Below are 14,049 nucleotides of genomic sequence, written 5' to 3' on the forward strand. Positions count from 1 at the left end.
GTAAAAAAAAAAAACATAGTTCCCTACAATGTACACTGACTTAAAGAAAATAAAAAGCAATAAAGTTTCCTTATAACATACACTGACTTAAAAAAAACTAAAATAATTAATAAATATATAAATAAAATATATATATATAGAAAAAAAACTTTTACAGTTTCCATCCAATGTACACTAATAGAGATGAGCGAAGTATTCAAAAATTCGATTCGGCTGATTCGGCGAATTCGCGGAATAAATTTGATTCGAGTCGAATATATTCGCTGCGAATTTAACTTATAAAAAGGGTGTTTCTAGGCTTCAGAGAGCCTTTATATTAGTGCAGAACACTGTACCTTTAATTTAAATGCCCTTGGAGTCTGCTGGGGAAGAGAAATAATACTGTCAGTCAGTATGACATGCAGATGAGTGCCGTCAATCTTAGAATCACCGCACACTTCACTCATTTGGGCAGTCACGGGGCCAAAACCAGAGTGTGGAGCCACAGTGTGGCGGTGGAGGCAGCAGCAATGGGAGGCCATACAGCACCCTATGACAAAATGGAACCCACCAGCAGTGTGAGGAGACCTGAAAGTGGCACATGGCAGAGTGTGGCGATGGAGACAGCAGCAATGGGAGGCCGTACAGGGACCCATGACACACTCTGGACCTGGCAGCAGCATGAGGAGGCGGTACAGGGGCCCATGGCAGATTACGGGCCTGGCAGCAGCAATGGGAGGCCCGTAATCTGCCAGCACCCTATGACAAAATGGAACCCACCAGCAGTGTGAGGAGACCTGAAAGTGGCACATGGCAGAGTGTGGCGATGGAGACAGCAGCAATGGGAGGCCGTACAGGGACCCATGACACACTCTGGACCTGGCAGCAGCATGAGGAGGCGGTACAGGGGTCCATGGCAGATTACGGGCCTGGCAGCAGCAATGGGAGGCCCGTAATCTGCCAGCACCCTATGACAAAATGGAACCCACCAGCAGTGTGAGGAGACCTGAAAGTGGCACATGGCAGAGTGTGGCGATGGAGACAGCAGCAATGGGAGGCCGTACAGGGACCCTTGACAGATTACGGGCCTGGCAGCAGCATGAGGAGGCGGTACAGGGGCCCATGACAGATTACGGGCCTGGCAGCAGCAATGGGAGGCCCGTAATCTGCCAGCACCCTATGACAAAATGGAACCCACCAGCAGTGTGAGGAGACCTGACAGTGGCACATGGCACAGTGTGGCGATGGAGACAGCAGCAATGGGAGGCCGTACAGGGACCCATGACACACTCTGGACCTGGCAGCAGCATGAGGAGGCGGTACAGGGGCCCATGGCAGATTACGGGCCTGGCAGCAGCAATGGGAGGCCCGTAATCTGCCAGCACCCTATGACAAAATGGAACCCACCAGCAGTGAGAGGAGACCTGAAAGTGGCACATGGCAGAGTGTGGCGATGGAGACAGCAGCAATGGGAGGCCGTACAGGGACCCATGACACACTCTGGACCTGGCAGCAGCATGAGGAGGCGGTACAGGGGCCCATGGCAGATTACGGGCCTGGCAGCAGCAATGGGAGGCCCGTAATCTGCCAGCACCCTATGACAAAATGGAACCCACCAGCAGTGTGAGGAGACCTGAAAGTGGCACATGGCAGAGTGTGGCGATGGAGACAGCAGCAATGGGAGGCCGTACAGGGACCCATGACACACTCTGGACCTGGCAGCAGCATGAGGAGGCGGTACAGGGGCCCATGGCAGATTACGGGCCTGGCAGCAGCAATGGGAGGCCCGTAATCTGCCAGCACCCTATGACAAAATGGAACCCACCAGCAGTGTGAGGAGACCTGAAAGTGGCACATGGCAGAGTGTGGCGATGGAGACAGCAGCAATGGGAGGCCGTACAGGGACCCATGACAGATTACGGGCCTGGCAGCAGCATGAGGAGGCGGTACAGGGGCCCATGACAGATTACGGGCCTGGCAGCAGCAATGGGAGGCCCGTAATCTGCCAGCACCCTATGACAAAATGGAACCCACCAGCAGTGTGAGGAGACCTGAAAGTGGCACATGGCAGAGTGTGGCGATGGAGACAGCAGCAATGGGAGGCCGTACAGGGACCCATGACAGATTACGGGCCTGGCAGCAGCATGAGGAGGCGGTACAGGGGCCCATGACAGATTACGGGCCTAGCAGCAGCAATGGGAGGCCCGTAATCTGCCAGCACCCTATGACAAAATGGAACCCACCAGCAGTGTGAGGAGACCTGAAAGTGGCACATGGCAGAGTGTGGCGATGGAGACATGGGCCCCCTGGCCACGCTTGACTTTCTGGCCACATAGTCGACATACGGCTACGTTTACTTCCTCGGGCTGCTTGACGAAAAATTGCCACACCGCCGAGTAGGAAACTTTGCCCCCGCTACTCCTCACTGGCTGACTGCTACTTCCTCCGTGCACACCGGCACCACTACTGGCCGTGGTGGTAGGCTGCAGTGGAGCTGGTGCTCTACTCCGTGGCCGTTTGCCTCCACTGACACTGCTGCGACCCTGCTGTCTCCTGGGCAACCCACCGACTGTTTTGCTCGCTGCCAAGCTGGCACCCCCTTCTCCTGATGATGCGGAAGCAATAGCCTGATGACGACGAGGCTGCCAAGTGCGATCAGCCTCATCATCATCAATTAGGGTCTCCGCCTCACTACTAGCCCCCTCGGCTGCGTGTGGGTCAGGAGACAGACCTGTCTCTAGACCGGCTACCGAGCCACTCTCCTCGCCAGTACTTCTTCGCCTGGCTGCTGAAGAGGCGGATGTCTCCCCCCGTTCCTGACCGCCCTCTGTTAGCTCTTCCTCACTGTACAGTGGGGCTGAGCCCACAGCATGCGATACTTCGCTTGGTGAGGGAACACCAAAGGACAGGGGCAGGTAGAGGACACGTGATTTCAGTGGGCTTGCTCCCGGGCCATGCCAACTAACGGTTGTGTCTGACGTACCCACCGACCGTTGGCTGTAGGTGTCAGAGGTGACCTGGGAAGAGGAAGGCGACTGAGCCAACCAATCGATGACGGCAGGGTTGTCGGTGGAGACACGACCGCTGGATGACACCGGGAGCACTGGCCTCTGGCTGCGACTAGTGCTGCCTCGACCCCTTCCTCTGCTGCCACGTCTGCTCGCTCCTGAAACATTGCCTCCTCTGCCACTCCTCTGCGTGTTGTCTGACATACTCTTTAATTCAACGATTCTGTGTCCCTGAGTAACGATTCTGTGTCCCTGAGTAACAATTCTGTGTCCCTCAGTAACAATTCTGTGTCCCTCAGTAACAATTCTGTGTCTGTCCCTGAGTAACAATTCTGTGTCCCTCAGTAACAATTCTGTGTCCCTCAGTAACAATTCTGTGTCTGTCCCTGAGTAACAATTCTGTGTCCCTCAGTAACAATTCTGTGTCCCTCAGTAACAATTCTGTGTCTGTCCCTGAGTAACAATTCTGTGTCCCTGAGTAACAGCTCTGTGTCCCTGAGTAACAATTCTGTGTCCCTGAGTAACAATTCTGTGTCCCTCAGTAACAATTCTGTGTCCCTCAGTAACAATTCTGTGTCTGTCCCTGAGTAACAATTCTGTGTCCCTCAGGAACAATTCTGTGTCCCTCAGTAACAATTCTGTGTCCCTCAGTAACAATTCTGTGTCTGTCCCTGAGTAACAATTCTGTGTCCCTGAGTAACAGTTCTGTGTCCCTGAGTAACAATTCTGTGTCCCTGAGTAACAATTCTGTGTCCCTCAGTAACAATTCTGTGTCTGTCCCTGAGTAACAATTCTGTGTCCCTGAGTAACAGTTCTGTGTCCCTGAGTAACAGTTCTGTGTCCCTGAGTAACAATTCTGTGTCCCTGAGTAACAGTTCTGTGTCCCTGAGTAACAATTCTGTGTCCCTGAGTAACAGTTCTGTGTCCCTGAGTAACAATTCTGTGTCCCTGAGTAACAGTTCTGTGTCCCTCAGTAACAATTCTGTGTCCCTCAGTAACAATTCTGTGTCCCTCAGTAACAATTCTGTGTCTGTCCCTGAGTAACAATTCTGTGTCCCTCAGTAACAATTCTGTGTCCCTCAGTAACAATTCTGTGTCCCTCAGTAACAATTCTGTGTCTGTCCCTGAGTAACAATTCTGTGTCCCTGAGTAACTGTTCTGTGTCCCTGAGTAACAATTCTGTGTCCCTGAGTAACAGTTCTGTGTCCCTGAGTAACAATTCTGTGTCCCTGAGTAACAATTCTGTGTCCCTCAGTAACAATTCTGTGTCCCTCAGTAACAATTCTGTGTCCCTCAGTAACAATTCTGTGTCTGTCCCTGAGTAACAATTCTGTGTCCCTCAGTAACAATTCTGTGTCCCTCAGTAACAATTCTGTGTCCCTCAGTAACAATTCTGTGTCTGTCCCTGAGTAACAATTCTGTGTCCCTGAGTAACAGTTCTGTGTCCCTGAGTAACAATTCTGTGTCCCTGAGTAAGAATTCTGTGTCCCTCAGTAAGAATTCTGTGTCCCTCAGTAACAATTCTGTGTCCCTCAGTAACAATTCTGTGTCCCTCAGTAACAATTCTGTGTCTGTCCCTGAGTAACAATTCTGTGTCCCTCAGTAACAATTCTGTGTCCCTCAGTAACAATTCTGTGTCTGTCCCTGAGTAACAATTCTGTGTCCCTCAGTAACAATTCTGTGTCTTTCAGTAACAATTCTGTGTCCCTCAGTAACAATTCTGTGTCTGTCTCTGAGTAACAATTCTGTGTCCCTGAGTAACAATTCTGTGTCCCTCAGTAACAATTCTGTGTCCCTCAGTAACAATTCTGTGTCTGTCCCTGAGTAACAATTCTGTGTCCCTCAGTAACAATTCTGTGTCCCTCAGTAACAATTCTGTGTCCCTCAGTAACAATTCTGTGTCTGTCCCTGAGTAACAATTCTGTGTCCCTGAGTAACAGTTCTGTGTCCCTGAGTAACAATTCTGTGTCCCTGAGTAAGAATTCTGTGTCCCTCAGTAACAATTCTGTGTCCCTCAGTAACAATTCTGTGTCCCTCAGTAACAATTCTGTGTCTGTCCCTGAGTAACAATTCTGTGTCCCTGAGTAACAGTTCTGTGTCCCTGAGTAACAATTCTGTGTCCCTGAGTAACAATTCTGTGTCCCTAAGTAACGATTCTGTGGCCCTAAAGTCTCTTTGGCCCTAACTCTGTCCCTAATACAGAGAGGTCTGTCTCTCTTGAATGACCGGAGGCTAATGGAGAATTCTAAGATGGCCGCAATTTATAGCTCGACCATTACACAGTGCTGGCTGGCTGGCTGCTGATTGGCTAATGCGATCACATGTCATGAATGAATGCATTATGGGTCAGCGCGCCTTGTCTGCGCGCCTTCCCAGAGATCCCCGCTCCGTCGCCACACATGTTGCCGCCATTTTTGGGAAATTTCGATTCGCGCATCCGAAGTCTGCTAATTTTCGGATTCGGTGCGAATCGAATTTTTCCTAATCTTTGAAACGAATTCCACTTCGCCAAGTTCGATTCGCTCATCTCTATACACTAACTTAAAAAAAAAATACATAAATAAAAAGCACTACATTTCCCTACAATGTACAATAACTTAAAAAAACTAAAATAATTAATAAATATATAAATAAAATATTAAAAAAATGAAAACTTTTACAGTTTCCATCCAATGTACACTAACGTAAAAAAAAAATAGACATAAATAACTAAAAAGCACTACAGTTCCCTACAATGTACACTGACTTAAAGAAAATAAAAAGCAATAAAGTTTCTTTACAATGTACACTTACTTAAAAAAAAACTAAAATAATTAATAAATATATAAATATTTTAAAAAATAAAAACGTTTACAGTTTCCATCCAATGTACACTAACTTAAAAAAATAAATAAATAAAATAAATAAATATATATATATAAATAGAAAGCACTACATTTCCCTACAATGTACACTGACTTAAAAAACTAAATATATATATCTATATATATCTATATATCTATATATATATATATATATATATATATATAAAATATTAAAAAAATGAAAACTTTTACAGTTTCCATCCAATGTACACTAACTTAAAAAAAAATACATAAATAAATAAAAAGCACTAGAGTTCCCTACAATGTACACAAACTTAAAGAAAATAAAAAGCAATAAAGTTTCCTTACAATGTACACTGACTTAAAAAAAACTAAAATAATTATTAAATATAAAAATAAAATATTAAAAAAAAAAAAAAGTTTACAGTTTCCATCCAATGTGCACTAACTTAAAAAAAAAATATATATATATATATATATATATATATCAATAAATAAAAAGCAGTACATTTCCCTACAATGTACACTGACTTAAAAATTTAAAATAATTAACATATATATATATATTAAAAAAAAATAAAAACATTTACAGTTTCCATTCAATGTACACTAACTTAGAAAAAAAAATATATATATATAAATAAATAAAAAGCACTACATTTCAATACAATGTACACTGACTTAAAAAACTAAAATAATTAACATATACAGTTGTGACCAAAATTATTCAACCCCCACTGAAATTGAGTGTTTTGGCCAGTTTGACATTGCTTTTGATCATTCAGTCATCTTGCTTACATTTACATTAAAGAGGCACTTGTAGGTCAGACAAATATAACATAACAGTTATAATGAAATAACCACAAATGTCTTTTCTGTGCTCACAGCATTATCAGTTTTATTCAACCCCCAAGTGACATTCAATCTTAGTACTTAGTACAGCATCCTTTTACAGTTATAACAGCTTTTAAACGTGAAGCATAGCTTGACACAAGTGTCTTGCAGCGATCTACGGGTATCTTCGCCCATTCTTCATGGGCAAAGGCCTCCAGTTCAGTCACATTCTTAGGCTTGCGCACTGCAACTGCTTTCTTTAAGTCCCACCAGAGGTTCTCAATCGGATTTAAGTCTGGTGACTGCGATGGCCACTCCAAAATGTTCCAGCCTTTCCTCTGCAACCATGCTCTAGTGGACTTGGAGGTATGCTTGGGATCATTGTCCTGTTGAAAGGTCCAACGTCTCCCAAGCCTCAGGTGTGTGACGGACTGCATCACGTTTCCATCCAATATCTCCTGGTACTGAAGAGAATTCATGGTACCTTGCACACGCTGAAGCTTCCCTGTACCTGCAGAAGCAAAACAGCCCCAAAGCATGATTGACCCTCCACCATGCTTCACAGTAGGCAAGGTGTTCTTTTCATCATAGGCCTTGTTCTTCCTCCTCCAAACATAGCGTTGATCCATGGGCCCAAACAGTTCTAATTTTGTTTCATCAGTCCACAGAACACTATCCCACAACTTTTGTGGTTTGTCCACATGGCTTTTGGCATACTGCAGTCGACTCTTCTTATTCTTTGGAGACAGCAAGGGGGTACGCCTGGGAGTTCTGGCACGGAGGCCTTCATTACGCAGTGTGCGTCTTATTGTCTGGGCTGAAACTTCTGTACCCACATCTGACAAATCTTTTCTCAGTTCCTCAGCAGTCACACGGGGACTTCTCTCCACTCTACGCTTCAGGTAGCGCACAGCAGTCGAAGTCAGCATCTTCTTTCTGCCACGACCAGGTAGCGTTTCAACAGTGCCCTTTGCCTTGAATTTGCGAATGATGCTTCCTAAGGTGTCTCTTGGTATGTTTAACATCTTTGCAATCTTCTTATAGCCATTGCCCTTCCTGTGAAGAGAAATCACCTCTTCTCTTGTCTTCCTGGACCATTCTCTTGCCTTCACCATGTTTGTAACCACACCAGTAAATGTCTAGAAGGAGCTGAGTATCACAGTCATTTTAAAGCTGCCTAATTGGTGCTTATTATGCTTGATTGCTGCTCGGTGACATCCACAGGTGTTTTCAATACCTGATGGAAAGCACCTGTATGAACCTCTGTTCTTCAGAGTGGTAGTCTTTAAGGGGTTGAATAATTGTGGCAATGAAGAAACCACATAAGAACCATTTACTACTGTATTACATAAACAATTGATGTCATTTTAGTTGCATTTGGGTAGTTACAACGTCCTTGTAGGATTTGATTCTGAATACAATTCCAAATGTACACTATAGTCCCTAAACCCCTTTACAGCATTGGGGGTTGAATAATTTTGGTCACAACTGTATATATATATATGTATATAAAATATTAAAAAAATAAAAACTTTTACACTTTCTATTCAATGTACACTAACTTACAAAAAGTAAAAAATAAAAAAATTACAGTTTATTTTCTGATTTTATCCCACTGTCAGCATGTGCTGGGCAGCATTTGCCATTCACTGATTGCCTTGCTGACTGGAATGTGGTTAATACTTTATTTGTGTAGGACAGTTTGCCTTGTAGGTTGTGAACTGTGTCAATTCATCAGGATTGTCTTGCACAGGGGCAGATATTGTTACAAAAAGTTAAACGGAGGAGTACTAGAAAATATTGTCTCTGGGTTCTGCCTTTCACTGGTAAGAGACACAGAACATTCAGATGGTTAAATACCAGGATCTTGTTACTAATTGGCCCTTTCTTGAATTTCACTTATGTAAATTGAAACAAGGCGGCAAGAGAGAGCGTGTTCCCTTCCCTGCAGAACCCCAGGATTTAGTTGTACAAATAGCATTCACATAGCCAGGCCTGGCTCAGACAGGACAGCAAAGGTCTTGTGTGTCTCTAATTGGTGGATACAACATGATTAGCATCAGCAGGGAATTTAAAATCATCTTGCTACTGACGCAGAAGGGACAGCTGGGAAGCTTGTGTGTGCCGCGGTCTCTAAGCAGATTCTTGTGGTCGTTGTGCCGTAAGAAACCGAGCTTTTTATAAATAAACTTGACATTCTCAACCCAGTCTCCAAATCTCCCAGGGATCATTTTTTAAAAAGGCCGAGCAGAATGGTGTGATCGCTGAAAAATATACAAGGGGAACGATCGTTTTCATGGGAGGAAGTGCTGGCGCGGAGGCAACAAAAGCACTGAACCTGCAAAATAATCAGGATTGATGATGGAAAGCGATAAGATGGGATGGGGAAGGGAGAGCCAAAGCATTTCTCTAGGCCAGGGACTACAACAGCTGCAAGAAGAGGCCCCAAAATGCCAGAAGATAACAAAAAAATGTTCAAGTAAAAAATGGCAAATGATAAGCAGCATTGCTTTGAAAAACATAAATGTCAGAAGAATGGAACATTGAATTTTTTTATTATGTTATTTTTTTTTTCCTCTGGGTTTTAAAGTTGAACTGTAGGCAGATATAAAGGGCGCGCATTGTGGCAGCTCTTTATACATCAATAGGTCATTAAATTATACGAGGGCTGTACCAACAGTCATGCAAAAGTGGGCATAACTTTTTTTAATTAACTTTTATTAACTAGTTTGTTCAAATTTCACATATCGGTTTAACCACTTCAAGTCCGGACACTTTCACCCCCTTCCAGTCCAAGCCAATTTTCAGCCTTCAGCGCTATCACACTTTGAATGACAATTGTGCGGTCATGCAACACTGTACTCATATGAAATTTTTAGCATTTTTTTTGAGACAGATAACATTTTATTTTGGTGGTATTTATTCACCACTGGGATTTTTATTTTTTTGTTAAATAAATGAAAAAGTCCAAACGTTTTGAAAAAAAAAAGTGTTTTTCTTATAAAATTTTGCAAATAAATAATCTTTCTTTATAAATCTTGGCCAAAATGTATTCAGCTATCTTTTTAGTAAAAAAAAAAAAATAACCCAAGTTAGTTAATAACCAAAAGGTATAATTTTGAAAAACATTTTTTACATTTTTATTTTATTTTTTATTTATGTGGGTTTTTTTTAACATGCTGTCACCCTAGCAGTACAGTGTCACCATAGTGACACTGTACTACTTGTGGTGGGTGATGAAGATTTTTTTTTTTTTTTACACACTGATTGCTCTTACACCCATAAAGGATGTAAAAGCAATCATTTCTCCTTCTCTCTGGCTGCATTCTAGCAGCCATTGAGAAATACTGTGAGAGCTGTGATTGGTCACAGCTTGTCACATGGTACAAGGCTGTTGTGAATAGCCCTATACCATGTGACCTCTGTGATCATTCACAGATTTCACAAGTATTAAGCAATGATGTCAGGAAGTGACATCTTGCTTACTACTATTCATGTGATCACTGATTGGCTAATCAGTGATCACATGATCGGGACCTCACACAGAGGTACCGTACAGTGATCGGTGCTCCCAGGGAGCGCGCACAGGCAGGGAAGTGGTAGGACGTTCATAAATGCCCACCCAACCCTGCAATAATGGATTCCAAGCAGAAGCAATGTGCCATCATTAAGTTCTTGATGAAGGAGGGGTGCAGGTTGTCCGACATCCACAGAAGACTACCGAATATTTATATAAATGAAACCATTGATAAGAGCAATGTCTTGCCATTGGTGATTTTTTTCAATGTTTTCATCTCCATAAACATTCAGTAGTCTTCTGTGGGTGTCAGACAGACTATACCCATCCTTCATCAAGAACTCAATGATGGCACGTTGCTTCTGCTTGGAATCCATTATTTACCTACAATGAAAAAGAAGAAGAGTTCCTATAGAGCAGGGTTTCCAAACTACGGCCCTCTAGCTGTTGAAGTATTACAAGTCCCATCATGCCTCTGCCTGGAACTTGCAGGTCCTCAACACCTGGAGGGTCATAGTTTGAAGACTGCTATAGACGATGAGTTACTCCACCAAATTTGAACGACCCATGTAAGTTAACCACTTCCATGCCGGGCACTTTTATCCCCTTCCTGCCCAGTCCAATTTTCAGGTTTCAACGCTCTCACACTTTGAATGACAATTGCGCGGTCATACAACACTGTACCCAAACTAACATTTTATCATTTTCTTCACACAACTGGAGCTTTCTTTTGCTGGTATTTAATAATGGGGTTTTTACTTTTTGCTAAATTAACAATAAAAGACCGAAAATTTTGAAAAAAAAACCCACGTTTTTCTTTGTTTCTCTTATAAAAGTTTGCAAATAAATAATTGTTCTTCATAAATTTAGGCCGAGATGCATTCTGCTACATGTCTTTGGTGAAAATAACCCAAATTAGGATGTATTATTTAGGCTGTAGGAAAGTTATAGAGTTCACAAACTATGGTATAGATCTGAAAATTGATCTATCCTGAAGTACTGACAGCCAATCTAATTTCTTGAGCTCCAAGAATGTCAGAACTGTACAGATATCCCCCAAATTACTCCTTTTTGCAAAGTAGACAGTCCCACGTATTTCATAAGAGGCATGGCGAGTTTTTTGAAGTTGTAATTTTTTTGTCATACATTTTTCGGAAAATGAAGAAATTAAAAAAATTATTTTCACTATTTTTTTTTTACATACTGTCACCAGTGCAATTGATAATTTTTTTTATTATTATTTTTAATTTCTTATTACATTTTTTTCTCTGTTTTTAAGATTTTTTTTTCATATTTCACTATGACCAAAGTAGTACTATAGTAACATTGTACTAATTTGGGGAAGTGATCAATATTTTTTTTTTTTACACAATTTGCTTATAGCAAAGGATTACTTTGCTATAAGCAAGCATTTACCTGAATGAAATCGATTTATTCAGGGTTTTTATTTTGTGCTTAGCTCTGATTTGGCCACGGCTAATCACATGACACAGCTGGACTGTGATTGGCCCAGCTTGTGCATGTGATCGCTGTGACCATTCACAGCTAGACACACTTGTATACAATGCATGGCATGAAAGGAAACCATCCATTGTATACAACTGTCATGTGACCTGCTGTGATTGGTCACAGCAGGTCACATGGTAATGGCAATGGGGCTGGTACACAGATCTGTCATCAGCCGTGTCCTGCGGGCATGCACAATGCGCATTTCTGAAAGGACGCCATATGGCGTCCATCCGGAGGGACGAGCTGTTCGCCCAGCCGCCATCTGGCTATAGGCCGGGCAGCAACTGGTTAAAAGAAAAGTTATGCCCACTTTTACGTTACTTTTGGTACAGCCTCTGTATTTCTGAAATGCACACAAGGTACGGTAAGTACCTGAATCTGACTTGGTACCAGCCTCTTGCAGCACAAAAATCCAGGCAGCTGTGCTGCAGGAGGAGGGAGCAGAGTGAAAGAGAGATGAGCTCATCAGTCTTCTGCTTCTCCTTTCATTGCCCAGTCACAGGCTGGGGGGAGGGGCAAGACCTGTAGATATTACTTAATTGCAGGTGAGAAAAATCAGGTCACCTGCTCTGCCAGAGAGGGCTGTGCTGTGTGATTGGTTATGTAAATCTCAGGACTGGATGAACAGAATTATTTTGGCTGGTAAAACATCTTTCACATTTGTATTTTCTCATACTCCTTGTGCATTTAGTTGTTTGCCTGGAGTTCTGCTTTCCACTGTTCACTGGCACCATGTAACCATTACAGTAGAGGCCAATGCCACAATAGCAACTGAGAGTCTGATCATGTTTTGTCACTAAACTTTTTGTAGAAGTGATTAGAGCAGCTTCCACATGCTTGTGCAGTGACAACCCCCACCATGTGTCCTGGGCTTATCTCCTTCCCCAGGGAGCCCAGCACATCCATGGCAGGTGTCAAGATAGGGCGCAGCAGGAAACCAATGAATTTATTTTCCTGATCTGCTCTGACCTGTGTGATTCTGGAAGCGCTCAGCTATGAGCACTTCTGAATGCTTAGCTGTCAAACACTTATTATATTATTATTATACAGGATTTATATCGCGCCAACAGTTTGCTCAGCACTTTACAATATAACGGGAGACAATACAGCAACAATACAGTTAAATACAAGAGGGTTAGGAGTGCCCTGATCCTGGGAGCTTACAATCTAGGAGACACTTGCGAATCTGACCAGGAAAGCAGGATATCAACCAAAGAGGTTGATTTACTAAAGGCAAATAGACTGTGCACTCTGCAAGAGCAGTTGCTCCAGAGCTTAGTGAATGAGCAGAAGCTCTGCTGACTGCCATCATCCAATCATGTGCAAGCAAAAATGCTGTTTTTTTTTATATTCCTTGCATGTGATTTGGTATTTTTTGCAAAGTGAAGCTTTACCTCATTTACTACGCTCTGGAGCAACTGCACTTGCAGAGTGCACAATCTGTTTGCCTTTAGTAAATCAACCCCATAGTATGCTAGCCACAGATGCTGGAGAGAGAGGAAACATTTTAGGGCCATATTTTACTGTTAATGGCAACTTTGTGAGCTCCTTGGCGTTTACATCAAGTGTAAATTGGAGTATTCCATTTTTTTAAAAAATATGCTGAGCCTGAGTAATGCTCAGGGTTAATACTAAGGATGTCTGGGCGAGCAGTGGAGTATCGGTGGATATCTATTTACTTTGTTGCAAAAGCAGAATCGCTCTGCTCTGAGCACTTCCAAGTTCATGGATGCCAAATTCAGCCAGCAATGTAAGCACATTAAGTACTGTCTATACTTGATATATTTGGAAGCAGTGCAGGATAGTTACATAGTTAGTCTGGCTGAAAAAAGACAAAAGTCCATCCAGTTCAACCATAGAAAAAAAAAAGTTATAATCCGATACCCACAGTTGATTTAGAGGAAGGCAAAAAAACCCCAGCAAAGCATGATCCAATTTGCTCCTGCTGGGAAAAAAATTCCTTCCTGATCCCCGAGAGGCAATCGGATATTCCCTGGATCAGCTTTACCTATAAATGTTAGTATCCAGTTATATTCTGTGTATCTAAGAAAGAATCCAGGACTTTTTTAAAGCAATCCACTGAGCTGGCCAGAACCAACTCTTGAGGGAGTCTATTCCACATTTTCACAGCTCTTACTGTGAAGAAACCTTTCCATGTTTGGAGATTACATTTCTTTTCCTCCAGACATAAAGAGTGTCATGTAAAATGTCCAACACATAAGGACCGGTTAGTCCTCTTGTTACCATAAAGCAGAACTTTACCCATAACAACTTTATAAAAAATAATGTTACTTAGCAAGGACCAGACATTGCACATTAAAAATTGTCTTACCAAAATGAGTGTGTGCTGCAAATTGCCTCCATCCTTGTTCCTGTC

General features: G+C 42.9%; 1 long non-coding RNA gene across 1 annotated transcript in view; it reads right to left on the reverse strand.

Moving 5' to 3' along the window:
• The window catches only part of LOC149445325 (uncharacterized), a 29,588-nt gene that overhangs the window by 1,102 nt on the left and 14,437 nt on the right, over window positions 1-14,049 (reverse strand). The window lies entirely within an intron of this gene.

Source organism: Staurois parvus, unplaced genomic scaffold (genome assembly GCF_062004578.1).
Source record: "Staurois parvus isolate SC_StPar_1 unplaced genomic scaffold, SC_StPar_1.0 ptg000727l, whole genome shotgun sequence".
In the NCBI taxonomy this organism is placed as follows: Eukaryota; Metazoa; Chordata; class Amphibia; order Anura; family Ranidae; genus Staurois; species Staurois parvus.